Source organism: Arvicola amphibius, chromosome 12, assembly GCF_903992535.2.
Source record: "Arvicola amphibius chromosome 12, mArvAmp1.2, whole genome shotgun sequence".
NCBI lineage: Eukaryota > Metazoa > Chordata > Mammalia > Rodentia > Cricetidae > Arvicola > Arvicola amphibius.
In genome coordinates, this window is record NC_052058.2 from 145,446,163 (window position 1) to 145,457,018 (window position 10,856).

The window sequence follows — 10,856 nt, forward strand, 5'->3', positions numbered from 1 at the left end:
AGTTTGGAGAAAGGGAATCTTAGGAGGCCCTAAGGACACTTAAAATACTTTATTTCTTAAGTTGAGATGTCGGTACAGGAGTACTTTGTTTGTGTTTTTATTTTTATTTATTTTTTTTTTCCGAGACAAGATTTCTTTGTGTAGTCTTAGGTGTTCCAGAACTAGCTCTACTAGTTCCAGGACAGGCTCTAAAAAAGCTGCAGAGAAACCCTGTCTTGAAAAACAAAAAAAAAAAAAAACAAAACAAACAAAAAAAAAAAACAGAACTAACTCTATAGATCAGCTGAAGATGGTACAGAACTTCAGATCCTCCTGCCTGCCCCTACCTTCTGAGTGCTAGGGTTATACATAGGTAGGCTCTCCAATGCCCAGTTCATGCAGCCCTGGGGAATCCAACAGGGCCTTGTGCATGCTAAATAAACTCTCTGCCCACTGAGCTTTATGTGTCTAGCCCCATCCATCAAGTCTTTTTTATTAGATTTATTTATTTTATATTATGTTTATGAGTGTTTTGCTTGTGCGTGTATATATTTCTGGTGCCCTTGAAGATCATAAGATGCATCAGATCCCCTAGAATTGGAGTTACAGATGGTTGTGAGTCATTAAGTGAGAGCTGGGATTGAACCAGGGTCCTCTGAAAAAGCAACCAGTGTGCTTAACCACTAAGCCATCTCTCCAGCCCCTCACACACCAGTCTTAACTGTTTCTTACCCCTTGACCTTTCTCTTGCACTTGACACTGACCCCTTAACTTTCCTAGCTCTCAGTTCACAGGCCTCCTGACATCGCCTGGCCTTTCCTGCTACTGACCACCTCAGCAAACTCATTTCTAGCCATCCTCCAGGTTGACTTCCTGCTCTCTGTCCTGTTAAGAGAAAAATAGCCCCGCAGAAACTGTTCTGAAAGGGTTAAAGTCTCCCTTTAAATGCCTAGCCACACTAAGGTCACCTTCAGATGTGAGATCAGTGCCTTGCCAGCTTACTGAAGCAGTAGCTATTCTGGCCACAGCCAGAGTGATGGTGTCATCTTCCTGATGTCTTGGCTGGCATCTGACCACCTCCTCTCTGCACGGCTTTCCTCTCAGCCCCCAATGTGTGCTGTTTACTTCTCCAGCTCAGGGTCTGTCCTTCCAAACTAGTTCCTACAAAACCTGTTCTGTTTACTCCCTTCCAAAGTGATTGCTTTCTCTCTTGAGGGTTTCCCTGAGTTAATGTCGATGATGTTTGCTACTCAACTGGCTCTCATCATTATTTATGTACTTGGGTGCAAAGATGAGCTCTCCCTAAATAGACTCCAATTAGCTTCTCTGCAGGTAGAGGCCTAGACCTTGGTTTTGTTTACTTTTATGGCATAGTTCTAGACGTTCACGTAATTGACTGAACATTTATTTACTATATCAACACGACATCATATACCTACCAATTACCAGACAACTTCCCTGCAGTTGATTAGGGCAAATTTCATGTTGAATGACCTCCAACAGGAATTACCCATAGTAAATCATCAAAACCGAGTCAGATATTTTTGTAATCTCAACACTTGGGAGGTGGAGGCAGGGAGATCAGTGTATAGCAAGTTTGAGGCTAACCTGTTCTACACGGACCCTGTCTCAAGACACAAAAGCAAAAACAACAAGAAAATAAACAACAATATCAGTCTTCAGTTAAATACAGGTTTCTGTTTCTTAGATCTTCCTAAATTAGGACACAACTTGTATGTCAGTGATCAAAAAATAGATCTTGCCCCTGGCACACCAGTGGACGCTCTGGAATGCTGGCATGTTATGCAATGGTCCCAGACCAGCTAACTAGAAGCGTCTCAATCCCAAGAACTTTACTGAGGCTCTTTCCATTCTAAGCACACAGCACTGACTGATCCCTTATAGACGTGTGTGATGCCAGAGCATCCAGCATCCAGGAATGCCTGGCCTGGCATCATCAGATTCAAGACCCAGTCCTACAGCAGCCACTTCTTGCCTGTCAGACCCCAGCCAGGCCCTGACCCTCCTGCAGAATCACAAACTTGACTGTCTAGAAAGCCCCACATCTGCACCCCGTCCCCAGCCTCATAAACCTGTCTAGGAGGAAATGAGATAGCCCGAGGGACTGACTGGAAGAAAAACTTCAGTCTCATGAACATGCAGAATGTCGAATGTGCTAAGCAAGAGCTCTAGCCATGACTTGGTACCCTCTGACTCGATGACAGATCATAACAAGCAAAGCAGTATTCTTTATTGATTGTTTGGATTTTTGTTTATCTTGAGTATAGTGGAAATGATTTTCACTTCCTTTTTTTTTTCTTTTCTTCTTTCTTCTTTCGAAACAGGGTTTCTCTGTGTAGCCCTGGCTGTCCTGGAACTCACTATGTAGGCCAGACTGGCATCTAACTCAGAGATCCACCTGCCTCTGCCTCCTAAATGCTGGGATTAAAGGCGTATACCACCACCACCCAGGTAATTTTAACTTCTTCAGTCTTACACAAAGGTGGTATGGTGATTCATGCCTGTAAACCCAGCATTTAGGTGGAAGATCAGGAAGATCAGAAGTTCAAGGCCATCCTTAGGTACTGTAGCAGTTTGAGGCCAGCCTGGGCTACATGATAACCTGTCTCAAAGAAAAAAAATAAAATTTGAAAACGAAAACAGGCCGAGCAGCGTTGGCACACGTCTTTATCTCGGCACTCAGGAGGCAGAGGCAGGCTGATCTCTGTGAGTTTGATGCCAGCCTGATATACAAAGTGAGTTCCAGGACAGCCAGAACTAGACAGAGAAGCACTGTTTCAAATACCAGAAAACAACAAACAAACAAACCAACCAACAAAGCCGGGCGGTGGTGGCGCATGCCTTTAATCCTAGCACTCAGGAGGCAGAAGCATGGAGAATCTCTGAGTTCGAGGCCAGCCTGGTCTACAAGAGCTAGTTCCAGGACAGGCTCTAGAAACTACAGGGAAACCCTGTCTCGAAAAAAAAAAACCAAACCAACCAACAAAACAGCCTGTCAATCAGCAGTATGCCACACACAGAAAGGCTGGTGATGTGAACAGCCTAGCTCACGCGGTCTCTGTGAATGGGTATTAGTAAACCCACCGTGATCCTTGAGCCGCTAGATAGAACAAGGAGCTTCAAAGCAGCTAAAATTCCAGATCCATTCATCTTGGTGATGGGTGTGAAGGCAAGGCTTTGCTATCAGAGTGGCCCGATCACTGAATCTACCTTTCTAAGACCTACTGAACTCTACGCCAAGTCTTCTGCCTTCATTCTTTATGTAGATTATAAAATTACTGGACCCGGTTGATGGAGTTTTTTTTTTTTTTCTTGATTTTTCGAGACAGGGTTTCTCTGTGGCTTTGGAGCCTGTCCTGGAACTAGCTCTTGTAGACCAGTCTGGTCTCGAACTCACAGAGATCCGCCTGCCTCTGCCTCCCGAGTGCTGGGATTAAAGGCGTGCGCCACCACTGCCCGGCTCTTGATGGAGTTTTTGTTGTTGTTTGTGTGTGTGTGTGTTGATGTTTGTTTGTTTGTTTTTCAAGACAGGGTTTCTCTGTGTAGCTTTGGAGCCTGTCCAGGAACTCACTCTGTAGACCAGGCTGGCCTCGAACTTACAGAGATCCACCTGCCTCTGCCTCCCGAGCACTGGGATTGAAGGCGTGAGCCACAACCACTGGGTGCTGATGGAGTTTTCTGTCTCTTCTATTCTCATCTATCATTGTAGATTTGTTTAGTGGATGTAATCACAAATGTGAACCATCTTTTACATATGGTTTTGGTTTTAGTTTTCATTAGTGTATGCTAATTTTACATTATATATAATAGATTTTATTATGCTGTTTTCATGCACGCATATGTTTGATCATTCGTTGCAATGTTTATCCTCTCAGTTAGGCCTTGAGCACTGTAATAGCTACTCTTCATTATCAACTTAACTGGATTTCAAATCACTTAGGAGATCCCAGGTAATTGGGTTGGTGTGTCTGTGAGGGCATCTCCAGAGACTATTGATGAAGGAGAATAAGATGCCACCTCATAAGCTGGGGAATCAAGATGGTATCATAGAGGAAACAGAAATGGAGCTGAGCTCCAGTGTTCCCCTTGCTCTGTTTCCACACCTACTATGAGTGACTACTCTGCCCTGTCTCCTCTTTCTCTCTCTCTCTCTCTCTCTCTCTCTCTCTCTCTCTCTCTCTCTCTCTCTTCTCTCTCTCCCCTCTCTCCCTGCTCTTTCTTCTCTGTCTCTTCTCTCTCTTTCTCCTCTTTCTCCCATCTCTCCTCTTTCTCTCTCTCTACCCTCTCTCTCTCCCTGCTCTTTCTTATGTCTCTTCTCTCTCTCTTTCTCCTCTTTTCCTCTTTCTCTCTCCCCTCTCCTCCTCTCTCCTCTCTCCCTCCCCCTCCCTCCCTCCTCCCTCCCTCCCTCCCTCTCTCTCTCTCTCTCTCTCTCTCTCTCTGCTTTTCAAGACAGTGTTTCTCTGTGTAGTCCTGACTGTCCTGGGACTCACTCTGTAGACCAGGCTGGTCTCGAACTCACAGAGATCCGCCTGCCTCTGCCTCCCGAGTGCTGGGATTAAAGATGGGTGCCACTGCTGCCTGGTGAAATCTTTTCTCTTAAGATGTTTCTGTCAGGTACATCACAGCACCGTGAAAGATAACTAGCACGGACTTTGGGACTGGGCATTCTATCTTTTCTCCTTGGTGTCTCAGCTCCGAAGTTCTCTACTATTCTTTCCAGGTCACAGGGCAAGGCTGACATTGGGCAAGAGCCTTGCTGTGGAGTAGGATCTGTGATCCCAGCAGTTGAGATGCGGAACCGGGAGGATTAGGAGTTCTCGTCTACACAGTGAGTTCAACCATCGTCTGGGCTATATAAACCCCTATCTAGGGGCTGGAGATCCAGCTCAGTGTTCAAGAATGCCTACTCTTCTTCCAGAGGATCCCAATTTGCTTTCCAGAACTATATTCTGCCACTCGCAATTGCTGGTAACTCTACCTCCAGGGGATGAGAGCCCCTCTTCTGACCTCCCTAGGCACCTGCACACACATGGCATACATTCACATAAATGCATATACATCAAATAGAAATAAAACTACATCTCCAAAAGTTTCTACTTTAAAAACTGAAGGCAAGGACTGGGAGAGGCAGAAACAGGTGGATTCATGTGACTTGGAGACCAGCCAGGGCTTAAACAACTATCAACCAGGCATATCTGAGCACTTTTAAGGCATAGGCAGGTGGATCTCTATGGATGTGAGGCCATCCTGATCCACATCATTTCCAGGCCAGGCCAGCCAGGGCTACAATACTGAAAATCTGTCTCAAACTTTCTAAAATTAAAAATAAAGTGATAATTGCAAACAGATATTATATATCACAGTTATAGCCACTATTATTTCAAATAAAGCATAGAAAAAATGGTTACTTTTTATTTTATTATTTCTTGAGACAGGATCTCACTATATAGCTCTGGAAGATTATGGAACTCACTATGTAGACCAAGCTAGCCTCAAACTCATAGAGACTTGCCTGCCTCTGCCCCCACCCCTAAGGACTGGGATTAAGGCGTGAACCACCACTCACAGGTAAACTCTGTGGCTCTTCCTTTTCAACCTCAAAACCAAGGAGTTTCCAGAGTGGATTTGTTCAACTATTGAGTCGCTTTCATAGACATTAATCCTGAGAATCATTTTCATGAGTAGTCTGTAGCTAAACAAAAACCACCTTGGTTTTCAAAAATGAAACGGAAGAAAGGTCTGTGTGGTCTTAGCCTCTAAGAACAAAAGCAGGGCTTCCTCAAAGTGCAGAAACACCCAAGGAGGAAGTCCTGACCCTCAGGAAGGATTATGGGGCAGCTTCTACTAAGACTGGAGATGTGCTGTTGAGAACAGTTTGCCAGGAATGACAGTGCACGCCTTTAGTCCCAGCACTCAGGAGGTAGAGGCAGGCGGATCTCAGTGAGTTCGAGGCCAGTCCAGTCTACAGAGAGAGTTCCAGGACAGCCTGGGCTACACAGAGAAACCCTGTCTTGAAAAACCAACCAAACAAACAAAACAAAATGAACAACCCTAGGAACAGAAAAATACAAATGAACCGGGCTGAAAGACAGCTCAGTCAAGTTAGTACTTGATGTACAAACATATTAACTTGGATTTGGATTCCCAGCACTCTGGTTAAAAAAAAAAAAAAAGTGGGCGTAGCCAACTGCCCACATTGCTGGTACCAGGTAGGCTGAGACAGGCAGAGATCCCTGGAGCTCACTGGCCAGCCATTATAGAATGAGTGAGCTCCAGGTTCAATGAGAGACTCTTTCACTGTACACACACACACACACACACACACACACACAGAGACACACACACAGAGCATGAAAGAGCACTGACCTTTCCAGCCACCATGCTCAGATATGGCGCGCAGATACACATACAATCATGCATACATGTAAAATATTAAATAAATCTAAAATTTTTTAAATAAAAATTTAAAAGTAGTAACGTGCCTTTAATCCCAGCCCTCGGGAGGCAAACAAAGGCAGGTGGATCTCTGTGAGTTCAAGGCCAGCCTGGACTACAAGAGCTAGTTCCAGGACAGGCTCCAAAGCCACAGAAAAACTCTGTCTTGAAAAAAAAATGCTTATGCCATATTACCTATCTTCTACCTAAAATCATATATTTGTCAATTAGACCTAAAGAAAAAAAAAACAACCTGGACATAGATCCCTCAGGCTCTGGGAAACTACACATAGACCATACAGAACTGGGTAATGAAGCCTTGCAGGTGACCTTGAACTTTTGATCCTTCCATCTCTACATCTCAATGTTGGCATTTACCACCACACTGGTTTCATGTATCTTACTTTAAAGAATTCCTACAAAGCATCAAGATTCGTGGCTCATTTGGCCATTACTGGCATTATCAATTAAAGCTATTCAGGACCTATGAGAACGACTAACAGTCCCAGTGTTCACTGGATCTGATAGAGAGGCTGTGGGGGTGTGATCTTGGGGGCGGGGGTCAGTGTACATTTGTCAGAGAAGAGGTACCACAGAGGAGGGAAGAACACTGGAGCCAGATTGTAGGGCTGGGCATTGAGGCATTGCCATCTACTAATGAGCTTACTTAGCAACCCAAGCCTTCTCTCGCTGCTGCAGCTTCTGATACTACTGCTGCTGCTGCTGCTGTTCTTCCCCCCCCCTCCTCCTCTTTCTCCTTTTTCTCCTCCTCCTCCTCCTCCTCCTCCTCCTCCTCCTCCTCCTCCTCCTCCTCCTCCTCCTCCTCCTCTTTTTCTTCAGGGTTTACTCTGCAGCCCTGGCTAGCCTGGAGCCTGCAGTGATTCTCCCAGCTCTGCCTCCCGGCACTGGGATTACAGGGGTAGAGCCTGTACCAGGCCCAGCTATTGAAATGTTTTGCTAATAGAAACCTGCAGTGAATGCTTATGGAGAGACTACTGAATCAAAAGGAGAATGTGCATGAGTTTTGGCTCCATCTTGCCAAATTGCCCTCCGAAGGGATGTGCCTTGTATCAGCTGTGTGTCTGTTTTTACATACATATGGTACACATGCAGACACCCAGGTAAACACTCATACACAAACAAAATAAAAATTTTAAAAATCGTAAAAGATAAAGACCTGTCTATCATTGTAGCGCTTCTGTCCTCCCAAACGCATACCAAACAGATGTAATAATTGTCTTTGTTTATTTGGGGTGGGAGAGGTTCTTGTTGTTTTTGCTTTGTTTGTTTGTTTGTTTTTTGAGACAGGGCCTCATGTTATTTAAAATGGCCTCCAATTTGCTACATAAAGGATCAGACATTCAAGGTCATTTTTAGCTACTTAGCAAGCTCAAGACTGGCCTATGATATATGAGAATCTGCTGAAAACAATTAAAAAGTTAGTCTCAGAAACCTAAGGACTGAACTACCTTGGCAAATATGTTGAGAGGCAAACAGGTCCAATTTTATTTCCTCGTCACAGACAAAAACCTGAAATAAGACAGGGATAGAGGTGTGCTCCATCCCGGCACTCCAGAGGTAGGCAGATCTCTGTGAGTTTGAGGCCAGCCTGGTCTACAGAGTGAGTTCCAGGATGGTCAGAACTATATAGTGAGATTCTGTCTCAAGAAACAAAACAAATGGTAGGGTGGGAGTGGTGCACACCTTTAATCCCAGCACTCAGGAGGCAGAAGCAGGTGAATCCCCGTGAGTTCGAGGCCAGCCTGGTCTACAAGAGCTAGTTCCAGGACAGCTAGGCCTGTTACATAAGGAAACCCTGTCTCAAAAAAACAAAACAAAACAAAACAAAACAAAAAAACCCACCAAAACTAGAAAATAGGACTGACCCCACCACCACCAAGTGCTTACCAGTGCCAATGGAGGACAGACCTCTGTTCCACTCATTTGCAACACAATGTTTACATACACTATACACCAAAATGGCTTGATGCTCACCTCTCTCTTCCAGGAACTGGCTAGCTGCCACTGTAGAGTCTCACTCTGGTTCCATCTTCACCTTCTAATTGAGTGCCACCCTGGTCAACTAATACCTCCAGCCATTCACTTTCCAAGGTCTGCTGTGTCCTCCCAAGCTGCACATCCACGCATCCTCCCTTATCTGAAACTCGCTGGTAACCACCGTGTCAAAGCCATACACACTAACGCTCCTAATTCCTGGAATGGAATTCTCTGTTATGGAGGGTTAGAGCAAACACATTTGTAAAGTAGCCTTAGGAACATTCTGGCAGCGACTGCGTTTCCTAAGTGAATACTCTTATTAACATTGTTACAGTTATTAACATATTCTATTTTCTAAACTCCAGTAAGCTGCCTCCTCTCAGACCGGAATTCAGGGTCTCTGAAGCACAGGCTGTGAAGGGTCTGTAGAGAAAGAATAGGAGCCTTCTGTGTGTCTGATGTGAGAAAAGAAAGGCAATTCAAGGGAAAGATTAGGGTGATGATTCATTTTAATAACTGTAAAGGCATGTTGTAGTTGTGCTTAGTATTTTAACATTGACAATCAATTGGTTTTAAGTGAAGATTACCCTCCATAGTGCCCCTTTCAAGGGCAATCCATACATCCCTCATAGGGCCTTCTTTGCTCCCTAGTTTCTCTGGAGCTGTGAATTGTTGCCTGATTATCCTCTGCTTTACATCTAGTATCCACTTATGAATGATTTTTTTCTACATCCATCCATTTGCCTGCAAACTTCATGATGTCATTGTCTTTTTTTCAGCTGAGTAATACTCCATTGTGTAAATGTACCACATTTTCTTTATCCATTCTTTGATTGAGGGGCATCTAGGTTGTTTCCATGTTCTGGCTTTTATGAATAATGCTGCTATGAGCATAGCTGAGCAGGTATCTTTGTGGTATGATTGAGAATCCTTTGGGTGTATGCCCAAGAATGGTAAAACTGGGTCTTGAGGAAGGTTGATTCCCAGTTTTCTGAGAAATCGCCACACTGATTTCCAAAGTGACTGTACAAGTTTACACTCCCACCATTGGTGGAGGAGTGTTCCCCTTACTCCACATCCTCTCTAACATAAACTGTCCTCAGTAAAACCTGAGGTTTCTTAGGAAGGAATTCTCCCTCATGATTGACATGGAAATTCTGCCTGGGTTTCTAGTTTGGTCTATACAATAAGAAGTATATTGTTGTTTTGTTGAAGTTTTTTTTAAATGTTTTTATTTGCATTTTTCTTTTGAGACCAGGTCTTATTTAGTTGAGACTAGGCTCAAATTTGGTATGTAGTCAAGGATGACCTTGACAATTAAGATTTTTCTGAGCCAGGCAGTGGTGGCGCACGCCTTTGATCCCAGCACTCGAGAGGCAGAGGCAGGCGGATTTCTGTGAGTTCGAGACCAGCCTGGTCTACAAGAGCTAGTTCCAGGACAGGCTCCAAAGCCACAGAGAAACCCTGTCTCGAAAAACAAAAAACAAAAAACAAAAAACAAAAAACAAAAAAAAAAAAAAAGATTTTTCTGCTTCTACCTCCCAAGTGCTGGAATTACAGGCGTGTGTCACAGTGCCTGGTGGTTTTTTGTTGGTTGATTGGTTGTTTTGTTTGCTTTCAATGCCGAGAACTGGGTGCTAGGCTAGCACTCTACTGTAGATTGATATCTCTAATAGCTGCCCTACACATCTTGGATTTCCCAACCTCCACAATTACATAAGCCAATTCCTTACATATTCACACACACACACACACATTATTGACTACTTTTCTTTGAAGAATCCTGAGTAACATAGTCAGGTTCATTTTTAATCATGGCCAAGAGAACGTGATTTTTCTGATTAGAGGTAGTCAGTGAACTGGCTTGTGGGCTATAAATAGCATCTTTAACAAGCTTTCTATCTGGGCGGGTCGTATAAGGAGAAAGAGGGTGGCTCCTGACAGCTTGAAATGGTTTAGGAATTGTACCGGTAAGGCAAAGACCTTCTAAGGACATTTAAATGTGTGTGTTTGTGTGTGTGCGCGCGCGCGCACGTGTGTGTGTGTGTGTGTGCATGCGTGCACGCGCACCTATATATCTTTATTTATTATTGGTGTGTGTGTGAGTGGGTACTTTTTTTTTTGAGTGATGGTACTTATGTAAATGCCATGGTGCACATGTGGAGGGCTGAACATAACTCTCAGGAGCTATTTCTCTCTTTCCACTATGGATTCTGGAGAACAAACTCAGATGACTGGGCTTGTGTGGAAAATGCTGTTACTCTCTGAGCCATATTGATGGCTCCTAAAATCTCTCTCTCTCTCTCTCTCTCTCTCTCTCTCTCTCTCTCTCTCTCTCTCTCTCTCTCTCTCTTTGTTTGCACAAGGTTTCTTTGTGCAATAGTTCTGATTGTCCTGAAACTCGCCTTGTAAACCAGACTGGT